The 15,167-nt window shown below is 37.7% G+C and overlaps 1 protein-coding gene across 13 annotated transcripts in view; it reads right to left on the bottom strand.

Annotated features, from left to right (window-relative positions):
- Positions 1-15,167, bottom strand: part of LOC148677538 (teneurin-3) — a 287,789-nt gene that overhangs the window by 197,646 nt on the left and 74,976 nt on the right. Inside the window, exon 1 of one of the 13 annotated variants that reach the window (XM_088642831.1) lies at positions 14,699-14,714. The exons of the other annotated variants lie outside the window; for them this stretch is intronic. The gene's annotated coding sequence lies outside the window, so the exon portion shown is untranslated. Of the gene's footprint in view, positions 1-14,698; positions 14,715-15,167 lie in introns of those variants that run through there. 13 annotated transcript variants of the gene reach the window in all.

The raw sequence follows: 15,167 nt of genomic DNA on the forward strand, positions 1-15,167 counted from the left end.
AGAAAAGAAAAACTTTCATTAACTGCTGCCAGCAAGAATTAATAAAATCTACCTATGATGTCCTGGGAACAAAATGCATTAAACCAGAAAGCAGAGTAGTAAATGTTAAGGAGCCCTAGGGTGCTTTTCACATGTTTATTAGTAAAACTTTCTCTTTTTCTAATTCTGGGCTCTGATAATGGCGTTACTGTAATTCCTGTCTTTATTCTGCAGGTCTTGCAGTCAGCGTGTTTACTTCAGTTCAACAGACTCGGCCCCTTTTCAAACATCATCTTTAAAGCATCACAATATTTTGATAAAGCTTCCTGCGCGAGTATTATTCCTCCCACACCAGAGAAGCAGAGCAGGAGGACTAAAGCACATGATTTAGGAGATAATTCAGATTTCAAAAATATTTCTTCCCCTTTGATAGATTTCTATTTTAAAAAAATCGTTTTTTTTACAAAGCTGACACATACTATTGCCAAACTAACATGATTTAAAATTGGATAGTCTGTCTTCAGTTAACAAAATAAAACTTCATTTCTGTCTTTCTGTTATTTTGCATTTATATATAAAACTCTAGCTGCTCTAAATGTTTCAGTTTCTACATACAGTATGAGATCTGTTTTGAATGGCACATCATACAGTTGAATTTTTGAATCCACACATTTGTGGGATAGTAAATCAGACTGCATTTTGGAAATTCCCCTTTTCACCACTGTTTTGTCATGAAGGAAACAACCTTTTTTCCTTTCCGTCTGGCCCAAAATAACATATATACAGAAAGAGAACTAATTCATGTTCTCAAATAGGCAATGGATTCCTGCCTTCTTCATTTATTGTCTTGTAAACATTTACAGAGGCAGATAAGGACTGCAGGGTGAGAAAAGATGAAGACTGTCACCAGAGCTGCGAGAACTGCTCATGGGAAAATAAGATTACTGTCTAAATCACCTAACCATACAGTCTGTCAAGGCAACATTACATTCACAGGACTGTTTCACAAAATGGGGTGAATATTGGGTCACATTCCTCTTACCTCTATTTGTCTTTGTCTTTTTGCCGGATGAAAAAGGGAAACCTATTCATATTTCAAGTAGGTTGAATTGGCACGTCCGGTTGTGCTAATATAGATGCTCTTACTACCAAGAAAATTTGCTATCACTCTCCTGACAGATACAACCTAATATTAACTGTATATTCAGTTCTGAGACCTGCAGATCCAGTTAGCAGAGAGTAGCCTTTTAATGCTGAAACATCCAAGGGCAGGTTTTTTAATTCTATTACTATAATGAAATAAATTTTGTTATGGTGATCCATAAGGATGGTTTCTTGTTTTAGTTTTCATTTCCATTATGTTACTCTTTCGTAATAAAATATAATTTTATTACGAATCAAAAGAAAAAAGCTTCTAAAATAAAAATAAAGAAAAGGCACAATGGATGCTAGTGGAAATAGCTACAAAAACATCACAATAAGACAGTATAAAGTACTTCATGAATGGGTCTTTATTAGTGATCAATGAGTAAAAAAACCTTTTCCTTCCTGGATGAATTATTTCAAAATGAATTAGATGTGATGCCTAAATAAAACAGTCCCATGTAGACCTTATCATCAAGCCTTTTATCATTTTTTTTGATCGAATAAAAAAACTAGCATAAAACTTTCGAATAACTATCATAAAAAACATCTTTTTGAGCTACCTTGTTTTTCAAATTGAATGAACATTAAGACCAAAAGTGTAGGTTTTTTTTTCTCTAAAAAATAACTTTGCATCTCACGATCACTTTCTGCTGCTAAGCCGTACTGTAAATGCAGCTATCACTGTTATTATCATGGGAAGCACCAACAGATCAATGCCAACACTATTGACTTAAATTACGAGTCATTAAAGAATGAAACGCAAACACATGCAATTTGTGAATACAGAGCTGTTCGGGCATTTTCAAGAGTGCCACATTGCGAAAGACAAAGAAATAGTTCAGATCAGGAAAGCAATAACCCTGGCACTGGGTGGAAATATAAAGCTAAACCGTGACAGGCCTGCTTCTCATGTAAATGCTTTATCCATGTGGAAAAAAAAAAGCTGCTGTTGCTTCGGGCTTGTTTTACTCTGCGTTTAAAATGTTTCAAGATACAGAAAACCCAGATGAAGTTCCGCTTTAAACGTACTGCCTGGTGTGTGCTCCCTCTCCCCACCCCCCCACCCCGCCGCCCCCAAACCCAACAACAAAAACGCAAGAACTCAAACGACTAATTGCCCATAAAGCGGTATTAAAAGCAAAAGACAGCAGAAGTAGCGGCAGCTGACGCGCTCGGAGACATCAAGGGGGAAGTGAACCGGAAAAGTGACACTTGGCGAAGAGGTGCTCAGGATGATCTGTGGTCCTGGCCCGCCATTACTCAGGCTGATGAATTCTAATACCTGGTTATATCGCGTCATCATGGACTCCAGCTCCCTGTCTAATGATGGGTGCCTGGCTGCCTGGAAGATGCTCTGTGAGCCCTCCGTGCCGAGAAGTCTCAATGTGACCTCTGAGACGCTAAAAGACCTGCCTTACCTCTAGTGCCAATTAAAGCAGTCACTTTAAGGTTATTATTTCCCTCTGCAAAGCCCGCAGTGCTGCTTTCTTTCCTCATTCGCAAGACAGGACCTTACATCATGCAAGTGTGTTTCACTCTGCTTTACGATTATTTTTATGACTTCTTTCTGTATTTCAGCATCCTGTAGGTTCAGGCCCTTGCTCTGGTCAGCACGGCAGAAGGGATTAAATAAGCAACAGTAAAATGCCAGTCTCTCCCCAAATAAAATCTTTTCAGGACACTTGAAAAGAGCTTTAAAACTTGATTCATGCCCTTTATCTATTATGTCTTTATGTTTGAAAACCAAGGACATTAACAAGTAAATATTCTTTAATAGAGTCATGGGGTCATGCAGAGTAAAACTATTTGCTCAGTATTTTTCACTGAGTTCGCTACAATAGACATTCAGTTTCACCTATTTCACATAGTTTATTCTAGGTAATCTGTGGAAATTGTAAAGGGATTAACTTTATACAACTATCAGATGAAAGGACTCATCAATAATGAAAATAATAATTTTATTATTCTCCAGTGCATTGCCATTAAGAAATAAAAGCTTGAAGATATCCACAGAAAATACTATGCCGTGTTTTATTTATGGGAGGAATTATTGTATTTCATTAAAAAAACTAGGTATTTCCTGTTGTTTCTTACATTTCCTGCTGAATTGTTAATTACTATCATTATGTCCTAAAATGTTATACTTAAAGAAAATATTTCTAATTGAATCGACCCATATTCCTTATATAACTAAATGATGTGTTTTAGTTTCCATTGGAGGATTACCTGCTGAAACAGCAAATCTTCCTCACTGAGCCTCTTTGTTCCATAATTACATTGCAGAAAATCTGTGCTAAATATTAACTCAGACCCCTCTGACCCTGCCTTCTCCAAATAAAGGTAATAAAAGGATGTGTCCACTTTAACATTCTTAGGGCAAGATATCTCCCGTCAGCATCCCCACCCCCATCCTCTTGTTAAAAACTGTTCCATGACCTGGACTCTTTTGATGTTTCACTGAATCAGGCAGCAGTGTGAATTTATCTGTGCTTCAATATCACGGTGTTGCTGCCACAACTACTAACAATAGTAAGCTTTCACTGCTCTGAATAATTCACATCATTTGTCTCATCTGCTCTGCGGTGCTGAAGGAACTGAAGGAGGAGAAAACAAGGGTGCTTTTCTCCCCTCTGCCTCTGACTTTTCCCCCCCTGACACCAGGCTCTCTGAATGCGATTTCCATTGTCTGAGGCACATTCTTCAGCAAACCCCTCAACAGCATTTTCTGTCCCAGTACCGCGACAGTGCGAGTGCAAAGGTAGGGGACTGTGAGCTCTTCCAGGCTGTAAGGGCTAGCATTTTTTTGAATTCCTCCTCCTTTCTTCATTCAGTTCCTTCCAGGCAAAAAAAAAAAAACAACAACAAAAAAACTATGCCAAGTCAAAATTACAGTAAATAAGAAAACTATATCTTTGTTTTGTAACAAATATCTGACTTCTCAGGGGCATAAGAACTGATCTTTATACGTACAACCATATATAACTTACAGTACACAGAGGGACAGAGTCAACCAACGGCATTATCAAAAATTAACAGCGAAACAAAGCTAACAAGCAATCAGAATCACTCAATTTGGTAGAGTACAGCAGTATAAAAAACGTGTTAGTGGTGCCACACTGGTAATTCCTTTGATTTAGTTTGACTACCTTGTGCCTAACGCATCTAAGATAAAACAATAGCTAAAACTATTAAACTGGATAAAATACTTATGCTGCTAAACACAGAAAGACCATTTATAAAAGACGGGTCAGGCACGATTTATTTAAATATGAATAGCACTCTTATTAAGTGTGAAACCACTCTTAATACCGAAGAACTATGATAAATGTCTGCAATCCACTCTCTTGCATCTGCTGAGAGAGGTCACCAGCTCTGTGTAGCTGCGCTGACAACTGTGTAAATAAATATTCACAGTTAATAATGGGAATCAAATTAAAATTGTAACCCAAAGAAAAACAGTCATCCAAAAAATACTTGTTTTTCTAAAGTGAAAAATAACATCTTCCATCAGATTTTATTTCCACAATTTGAGACTTTTAAAACTAAAGCAATATTCTGATACGGAGACTAGTATAAAATGTAAAAAATTTTGTCTGAATAAAAAAAAATTAAATTAACCTTCATACAAAAAAATAATTTTCGTTGTCTTCAAGTAATGCTTTTTTACCTTTCAATTCTTAATGAGACATTCCTGCAGTGAGAAAATATTCTGTGATGTTAAGGGTTTAGATTAAAAATCTAGTCCTATTTCATTTATATAACCATTTGTGACATATTTAAATGGGCTGGTAAACTAATTTTATATCACTGATTTCACACTTCAAAAAATCTTCCCATTACAAAGAACAGAACAACGCTCATGTCATAATTCACTTTGAATAAAAGGCTTGAAAACTGTATCCCCAAAATATTCAAATATCAAACAAAATTGGTATCTGTTTTCCTTTCTTCACAAAATACCATATGTAGGTCAACAGAGACACTGTTGCATGCAGAAATGTATTACAAACGCTGGATTTGCATGCAAGAATCTCTCTGCGTAGGAAGCCGACTTGCATGAGAGATTCCCTCCTTTCCACAAGGTCTCGGCCACTGTAGGATCTGTCCTCTCTGGTCACTCAGCCCGAGGAACGCCCCCAGAAATCCCCAGATCGGGTTTCACTCATCTTGAAATCCGAGACACTTGTCCACATTTGACCAATTACTAATAAATTTGCTACAGCTCTTCTAATTTATGGTCGATGTCCCCCCAGAAGCTGGGAGGCTTGTTTTTTTTCCAGATAGCTGGAACAGGCACACCCTGCTTCCAGTGACGGCACCCAGCGGAACAGGCTGACACGGCTAACAAATCTCATCCTTTATTCCCACAACAAACCGGCAATTCCATTACACTCCGCTTCATCTCCACAGTGAGGCATATTTTCTGAAGCCACAATTGCAGGCTGTAATTTGCTGGCGTATGAAGGAGCTTTTTCTTTTTTTTTTAATTGAACAATGTGGCACACTACACTACATATTTCACGCATGGCTTTGGAAAAAAAAACTATGTTTCAAGTTCAAAGTAATAACGAAGTACCAGGTATGTTTTGGTGTAGTGTAGGCAAACTGGTTTGAAACATGACAAGTTTATTTTATATGAATTAAATGTGTCTCACTTTATATAATTTGAAAACGCATTCAAATATTTTTAATGGAACTGAGCTTGTTATGCAAAATCTTGAATAGTTTTCAAATTGAATGCATTAAATATGTTTCTTTAGTAGGAAAGCACACCAACCCACACTGTAGTGTTAGTAAATTGAATTTCTGAAGTCCACTTAAATTCCTGTTGAAGATCTGACTGGGCTTTCACACTCCGATTTTATTTTACATTCCTGACTGCAACAAGAAACACCTAATTCTATCTGATTTTTAAAACTGATAAATATTCAGAAGCTAAATAACAAAGCCCTTTTAGAAAGGAAAAGGCTTACTTAATGCCAGAATAAAAAAAAACTAAAATCTTTTTCAAAGCACATTTTAATTAAAACTAGCAAGTTAGCTCTGTGGGTAGAAGTATTGTTTACTTCCCAAATTAAGCTCAGTGACACCCTATCTATTGTCACATAAAACATCCTGTTAAATAAACATATCCATTTGCATCTCTAATTTCTCGCTGGTGGAAGTTGTAACAGAGATTTATATATATAATCCACATGGTTACAAATGCAGCAACAAAGCGAAGCGCGGGTGTTAATAAACACTTCTTGAATATCATTCTCTATCATGAACACGTCTCGTAATACATCAACACAGAAGCAGTAGTTGTTGTCTCAGTAGTACATTTGAATGCAAAGGGCCTCCAGTAACCTCATTTACAATTATTTTTCAAGCGATGCCATGTTTTTGTGGACTGTCTTGCTCTTCAGTGACTTACCAACACCACCTGCCTGGAGTCTATTTTTGTTTTTTTTTAATTGAAAAGCGGGCTTCTACCACCTCATTCGACAGGCGTTTCTTTAAGGGAATGTACTTTGGTACATCCCCAAAAGAACCCCTTTTCGTCATCCAAGCACCACATTAGAAATCCCCATGCTCCCTAGTAAGGCTTGCAACATTCCAAAGTGCATCCTGGAACCACAGGGCCAAAGCTGGGAAAACACCCTGAACAGCCAGTCCATCGCAACACGTGCACAAACATACATGTCCACAGAGGCAAATAACCAATTAACCAATTAACCTAGCCCAACAGAACCCCAGACCCAGGAGCAGTGAAGCTGCAGTGCTACCCACTATGGTGCCCCACGCTACTGTGCTGCACAGCCCTTGTGTTCTCCAAGAATTTGTGAATACCTCTTTCGAGAGACTTCTAAAATTAGAACTGTCTAAAAATGGCATGATAGGGGCAGGACAAACAAGAGGAAAATTAAAAACAATTTCAGGGACTCTCTTCGGTGTATTGTTTCCTCCTGCTGGTCTCACTTGCAGGGTGACCTGATAACCCCCTCTTATCACTGCAGCACGAGGAGGTCAAATTCACAAGTATTAAATCTGTCCCAGGAGGAGAACAGGATTAACTACATCATACAAAGCCACTTTATCTAGCACAGGCTCCTAATATCGGCACTGTGGATTTTTCCAATAGGTTGAAAACCTTAATTTAAAATGTTCTGATCTAATTCTGGTAATAAAAAATTCACAGATAGCATACTGTATGGACAAACATGCATGGTGAAAAAAGACCTTTACTGCCTAAAAAAAAGCTGAACAGCGTGATGAAAGATGTCTTGTAAAGCATGTGATTTTGAGTTCATTGCAAACAAAAAAAAACAAAAGACCTGCGGTTTTTTAAGTTTGTTTCCATTAAGGTAAGTTATTAAAAAGAACTATCAAGAAACACACTGACAGTAAAAAACATTGTATAGTATGACTTATTTCCAAGAGAGGGCTTTGAAATAATGTACTGTAGGTATTCTGTAACACTACATCTAATAATTCAGCATTGTATTAAATACACATTTATTACAGACAAATATACATTTGACAGAGAAAAGCATTCTGTTACTTTGAAAACAACAAAAAATGTCTAAAAATAGGCAGTGAAAACAGAACTTCATCTCTGAACCAAAGCCTAGAAAATTGTTCAAAACACCAGAGCCCAACTCTGAAAGCTCGAATTCATAATTCACTGTGCACAATGACAAATGGACCCTAGCCAATCTCATACTCTGTGGCTGGAAAAAAATCACTAAACAACAGAGAACCTGATAGCAGGCATGCAAACTCATTAGCCACTATCCGAATTTAAAAATGAAAGAAACAATTATACCTCTCAAGGCATTATTGCAGTGCTTTTCCTCTTTAATCATGCCTGACAAAATTCATTCAGCCTTAATGTCAGAAAAGCCATGTAATCATTAGATTATCAGGTGCAACTATTAATTGGTCACCATTTCATTGTTATCCATCTTGATGTTTATTGACTGCAGGAAAGTACAGTATTTACAAAGGACATATTGATTAGATACCTTTCTGTGTTTTTCAAGATAATAACAGGTAGCAGCTCTTAAGACAGAACAATGAGGCGATTGTAACGGGCTGTACAAAGCCAGCCATGAGTCCCTCACAGACTCCACCACCTGATACAGCTGTGCGCAGGGACTCTCTGCCCGTCCTCAAGGAAGTTTTCAAAGTATCTGATTGCAAGATCCACACAAGGTGTCAACAGGAGATCAACAACACACAAGCCCAGGGCAAAGAGTTCTAGTTGGGTTTGCATAACAAAAAAATGATCACATGAAAGAGCACAAAAACAGGACAAAAAAAAACCACTGTGTTCTCAGGGGTCCACTCAGCCACTGCAAGTATTTTACATTAAACGGCACTGCTGATAATCAGCTTGCATCAACAATATGTTCACTCATTGGGTTACATTGGATCTCAGTGGTTTTTAATAAGATCAGATAGATATACAGCAGGGCACTTCAATTACCAGTGCATTGCCCGTTATTATGCTGTAAAAGCATAGGCTACGGATAGCTGAAAAAGAGAGCAAAAAAGGCAACTCAAGAGATAAGAGGACTCATTTTTAGATTAGCAGCTAGCATCAGATGGGGTCCTTTAATTCGACAGTACTGTTCACATCTCAAAGCTGTCAAGTGAGGTGATCTGTGTGGTACCCAATATTTTAACTGCTGTGTATTTTATTAAATATTACTAACCTTGGTCTCTGCTCTGTCTTCAGAGTTTATTTCTGCTAATTCAGTGTGCCTTAAAATAACTACAGGCTGAGCTGTCCACCTCTTATCAGTATACCAAATACATTTACTATAGCCCAGAAGGGCATGGTGTGCTTTAGCATGCCCCAGCATACAAGGACAAAATATTTTTAAAATATATTCAGTACACATTCTCAGTGCCACGCAAGACATTTTTCTAGGAACATTGACACAAGAGAGAGCTAATAAAAATTCTGATGTCTGCTTTTACTAAACCTCAGTGGTTGCTCCAGAAAAAGATAAACACTACCACTCCTAATAATGACATAAGTAGGACAGCACTTTCCTTAAAATGAAAAAAATGAAACTGAAAACTCATTTAGTTTACTGGTAACAAAGGTTACAAGTTAATTTTGATAAGTTCTGTCACTTTTTCTTTGGCATCAAATCAATATTTTATACAGAATAAAGTTAAATTAAAAAAAAGCTTCTGAGCAATAGCTAAACATTCCCAAACCTATAATTCATATGTTGTTTTCAGATTTTGATTCTTGACAAAAAAAAATCAATATTCCATTATTGTGCATTAATACATCTTTATTATAGAATGCCTGTAGATTCATTATTCTAATTTTGGAAACCTTTATTTCCAACGTTACTTTTAGATATTTTACTGCACCAAATCTTCATCAGATATGTTATGAGTGTTATGTTACTCATGTTCTAAGAGTGATATATACTGTAGGTGTGCACTCTATAGTACTGTAAATTATTAATATTAAAGATTAACAGCACTTAGTTCCCCTCGGTTTAATCCATCATAAAGAGGCCGTAACTGGTCACAGCGATATTGAAGGTATTTCTATCCTCTGAAACCAGAAAATCAAATATTAAAGAACTGCTAACAGCTTTCTAACATAATGAACGTATACAGTACATTACGTCTAACACGTCTTTATTCAAATACATTGTATAATCAAAATGAAAGCGGATTGTCATCAAAACCTTTTTTTCTAATAGCTCAGAATCACGTTTTCTAAAACAGTTTCAATGAATCCAAATGTACAGTATTAGTTTTATTATACAAAATGCACTTAATAAATAGGTACCATTTAATCCACCATGTTATAAGTACTGAAAATGTTTCAGAGGACACTAGACCCCTAATTTTTCCAATGTTGGTTAAAACTGTGAGAAACCTCATTTGAAAAGAAAAACAAGACAAGACAGGTATATCCTTGGGCTATATTTTAGTGGCACAAAGACTGTACAATTAATTGTATTTGTAGCTTGCAAACTTAACAAAAGGCCTATATACCTTCTGTTGTTACCTAATTTGAACCCAGCATGTACGAACAGAGGCTGTCAAAAACTCACAAAGTAACTTTTTTTTCCATACTTCAAGACCTGATCATTCTCAACCCCCTCCACCACTTTATTGAGCAGATTTTTAATCTAAAGAGAAAATAAATTGTATTGTTTTTCCTATGATCATGATCTTAGACCTACTTACTTCTGCAATAACAAATCCAGCATTCCAGTGCTACACTGCAACATCGAATTTGAGTATTGAGAGAAACTACTGGTAATTCTGTGTGTTTCCTTTACTTTCAATGGGAATTGCTCACTTCCAATAAAATAAAATAAAACAGGCATGAACGTCTCAGGAAACTCATTTTCACATTTTAGCGAAAGAAAGTAACTGAAAGGGAACCTGTTGATTTCACGCATTCACAAAAATGTACCACCACCTTTCGCTTATCAGATGATCAGGTTATGCATTAATCCACACAAAGGCTGCGATACGCGAAAAGCAGGATCTACATGTGGCAACACGTTGCTGTGTGTAATGTAAGTGAAATGCGATTGCCGATGTGCTCTAATGTAGTTACTGTAACAAGTGTCTGCTTCTGCTTGGCAGGTTGCCCTTGGAGATGAAGCTCTGGTCTCTGCATGAAAGGCTACGATAACTAAACAAACCAAGCTGAGGAAGCACTGGCCTGCACAACTTCACGTCTTTAAACCCAGCACTGCCCGGCCCTAAGAGAAAGGAGGAAAAATGCTGGTCTTTCCCAGATGCACTTTTTAACAATGAGTGAAGGCATATCCCTCCTCCTGTCCACAGCCAGAGCACACCTGGAAATAATTTATTATCCTAAAACAACACCAGATATATGCAAACTGTATGTGCATATATAGATATAGACAATTTTTTTATATCATCCTCTCGTAGATTGGAATTTATTTCTTCAAACAGCGCGTCATCAATAAATATGCCTTCACAAAACAAACGGAGACTTCCAGCTGCGTCTCCTCCTTATCACTTCCAGAGTCTCCAAGCGACGTGCCAAGGAGGATAAAAACTCTGCTTGCTCTACGTCAACACATAACACGGGGCGATTTCAGTGGAAATGTTATTATATATTAATATATGGAGTGAATCTACACATTTGTCAAGGATACAATGTACACTTCAACTTGTGGCTAAAAATATTTGTTCTTATAATAAATGCTACATGTTTTGAAGATTGAGCAGTGCAGAAATTCAGCCTCCATGTACTGACAATGCCCATGTCTACATGGTTACAATACTATACAGTATATATTTCATGTTACGTGCAGAAAAAGACCGTGTCAAATTCTGCATGTGATCAATGGGTATTTCAGCTGTAAATATTTAAAACATGTTCCTTAGCCTTCGTAGCTCACGGCAAATGCAGCAACATGCCGCAGAACGAATAACGGCACCAACACATCTCCCCATCCCAAGCTTGTATAGCGTTTAATTGTTAATTGCACCTTTCCTTGACTATACAAAGCTGTGAAAAGACAACAAGTTAAAGACAAAATTAACTTGGCAAGAGAAAACTGGCAAATCACCATAAAGTACAGTAGTTCAACCCTCCCAAATACTCAGGTCCAGCTGGAGAAAGGTGCCGGAGAAATTCATTTGATTCGATTTAAAAAGAAGTAACTTGACAGGGATAAACCTGAGAGTCCAACAGCACCAACCTGGAAGCCATATCCCTAAACATCACAAATGTTTACCAAATTGTCAATCATTCCCTTAAATTTTACCAGTGCGCAGGATTCCAACGGCCCCACGGCTCCACAGAACCAGGCTCTGGTAGTTCTACATTCCTTGTTTTGAATGAAGCACAATAAACACTAATTAAATATTAAGCAACATATTGGCTGGGAAGCTTGTTTCCGACCCCAGTCAAGCGTAATGAAGTGCTACCCGATTTCACTCCTAAATGAACTCCCTCTCAGTTATCACTTCAGTTCTCAGGTCTTGCTTTTTCTTTGGTCAATAAGCTGTCTCCTCTCAGTGGACGCTGCTATACTGTACCAAGGAGTTCAATATTTGTATCGCGTCACCTCACGCCTCAATTCAAGACTAAAGAGATGCAGGGATTTTTAAGGTGTGTAAGTCCAGAAATGAACCTTTTTAAAGCAGCAATGTCCCTTTTTCTAGCAAAATGTCATGTTCTGAATGACACAATACCAGTCCATTGCACAACCTGACCTGAAGTCGAAGTACTTCACAACTCAACACATCCTAACACTGCATTTTTAAACAGATGTTACTCCCGATTAAAAAAACGTTTATTTACAGGAAGTGTTTTTCACATTTTGCGCAGGAGACCACTGAAAAACAGAGCGTTAGGCTGCCAGCGCAGACAGCAAAGGAAATTGGATCTGGGAACGGTCGTATTCCTCAAACGAAGCTCTTCACAGAATAGAGAGAAGCGAAGATCAGCTTTAAACATCGCATGACGCCAGGTCTTTTCACCGTGTATTAATGAATCTAAATGTATGTTCGCTTGAGACGGGTGGGAGAGCCATGGCGGGCAAAAAGTCTTCACAAGAAATTAAAGAGGAGTTTCTGTGTCCTGCCGAGAAACATGAAGAAAGGAACATAAAAGCCCAGAGGCTTCTCTACAGGTGCCAGCGAGCTACTAAAGCACAGAAAAACCTAATAGGAAACATGAAGTCAGGAATTCAGATGTACAGTACTGTAGGAGAGTTTCAGTTTCAACAACTTCGGTGTCCCCAATTCACATCTGAAAGTTCTTCTCCTACCTCAGCAAGTTTAAGCACCTTAGGAGAAAAGGAGAAACCCAGGCTCTTTAAAACACATGGCACAGTAAGTGTCATTTCTTTCCCCCAGCAACACTTCCATATAGTTCAAATAAGTATAAGAAATGGAACAGTGCCTGAAGAAGCAATGGAGACATTCTTATTGTGGCTTATGGTACACATTAGGGTTTTGTATTGGCCGTGATTTGAAAATGAACAGTTTTCACCCTGTAGAAGATAAAAATAAAAACCAATTTAAAAAAAACATCAGTTTGTTATCTATAAAAACAAACCGTTGACTATAAGATATTTGACCTCATAATATTAAAACTATAAATATCTATTGATAAAAAAATCTCTTGATAAAGTTATAGATTCTATTAAAAGCACATTCTTGATTACTTAAATTTGCGAAAAATTACCTCTATATATAGATTCTAGGGTACCTATAACCTTTGAATCTTAATTATACAGTTTATCTGGTAAAAAATAGTTCTTGACACGCTAAAAACACACAATACCCTATCCTTAAATGAAAATGTATGACTGTATACATTAAAGAAAATAATGACTTCATCCTTTAAATCCAAAAGCAGTGTCTGCCATGAAGACAGCTATTAACATTTCATCATGTTTCCCTTACTCCAGACCAACTGATTATTGATGTTTATTCTATTTTATACTTCCTGGTGAATTAAGTCATTAAGACTGTTAGAATAAACAAACTCCCTCCTCTAGCCTATCCAAAGTCACACCGACATGGTAAGTTTTCTTGCCTCAGAGTTATTATATCCTTTTAACAAATACATATAATAATTAATTATAATTAACAGCACTTTTTGTGTAGCCATTCACATTAAAATTTTCGGTCCCAAAGCATTACATATAGGACAGGACCAACCCCCGCTGCTTAAATTAATCAAAAGTAAGAATCTCCTTCACTAGCTGAATTAAAAAGGGAGAAACTTCGGGAGGCCTCACTGTGCAAAGCCGAAGTAGAATTTAACCTGGTCACGGTGCCATGTAACTTTAACAAACTAGTCATCCAGACCTCAAATTAATTTTCTCAGTCACCATATTGTGGTGATGGCTTGGAGATTCTGGTCCAGAATGAAGAGTGTCCCCTACTGGTCCACCAGCACCACTACCAGCAGTGACTTGGTTTCCCTCAGAGGTCTCCCATCCCAGTACTGACTGTTGCACTGCAAATGGGAAACACAGGCTTCCAGTACATAGCATATGTAACATAAAATCAAAACTAACCGGTTGATACCACCAAAAGAAAAACATACAAGAGAAATAACACAAATTAATCAGAACCACAATTTCCTTTCGTTCAGAAGTCAGCAGGAAAGAGAGAAATGTAGGTCATGATAGCATGCCATTTGAATATATTGAGATCATAGATCTTATTAAAAAATACTTTTGATGTTAACTGAAACCAACCCAGTGTGGATGTCACGTGTTCAGAAAAGAAACAGGAACCTGTGCATAATGCCCAATGGTAATGTTGGCCGTTGCTTTATGGATGGAAATGAGTGGCAACATGTATGTTTATGATTGTAAAGAGAGTCTTGCAAATCTCCATTTATTATTGGTGATTTGAATACATATACCAGTTATACTGTACGTGTTGTTTGGGATTTCATAAATGAGGTATTGTGCGACAAACACATCATAAGAGACCCTGAAATTTAAGGTTATCTTTTATAACCCACCTGCAAAAGCCACAGTTTTTGCATTACAGCTCTTATGTCATTCATAAATTCTATACGTATACGGGTAAAATTTACCTCCAGGCCTCTCGGAAGAGCTTGCTATCGTTACCTGATTTTGAACCGCATTAAAATAAAACTCCAAAGCTTCATGTGGTATTATTCTGTCGTACAGCCTTAAACATTCCTGTTGAGTTGTTTTTTTCTCCTGATAAAAAAAAAGACTGGCGCGGCTTTTCTTCATTTCGATTAAAATGAAACAATAAAAACAGAAGGTGGGGTTGGCACGGCGCCCCCCTGGTCCTTGTTGACGAACTGTATCAGTCTGCTGGGTTTCATGTCGTTCTTCCCCCATTCGGCAGCACATGGCTGTGCTGTGCAGAGATACAGCACGTTGAGCTCACGTGCACTGTGTGTGTGTGTGTGTGTGTGTGTGTGTGTGTGTGTGTGTGTGTGTGTGTGTGTGTGTGTGTGTGTGTGTGCACCCCGCATGGGGAGAGAGCCTGCTCTCCTCCAGAGCTGGCATTAGTGGCGGCCCGCCGGGAAA

This window comes from Lepisosteus platostomus, chromosome 1, assembly GCF_059453375.1.
Source record: "Lepisosteus platostomus isolate fLepPlt1 chromosome 1, fLepPlt1.hap1, whole genome shotgun sequence".
Lineage (NCBI taxonomy): Eukaryota > Metazoa > Chordata > Actinopteri > Semionotiformes > Lepisosteidae > Lepisosteus > Lepisosteus platostomus.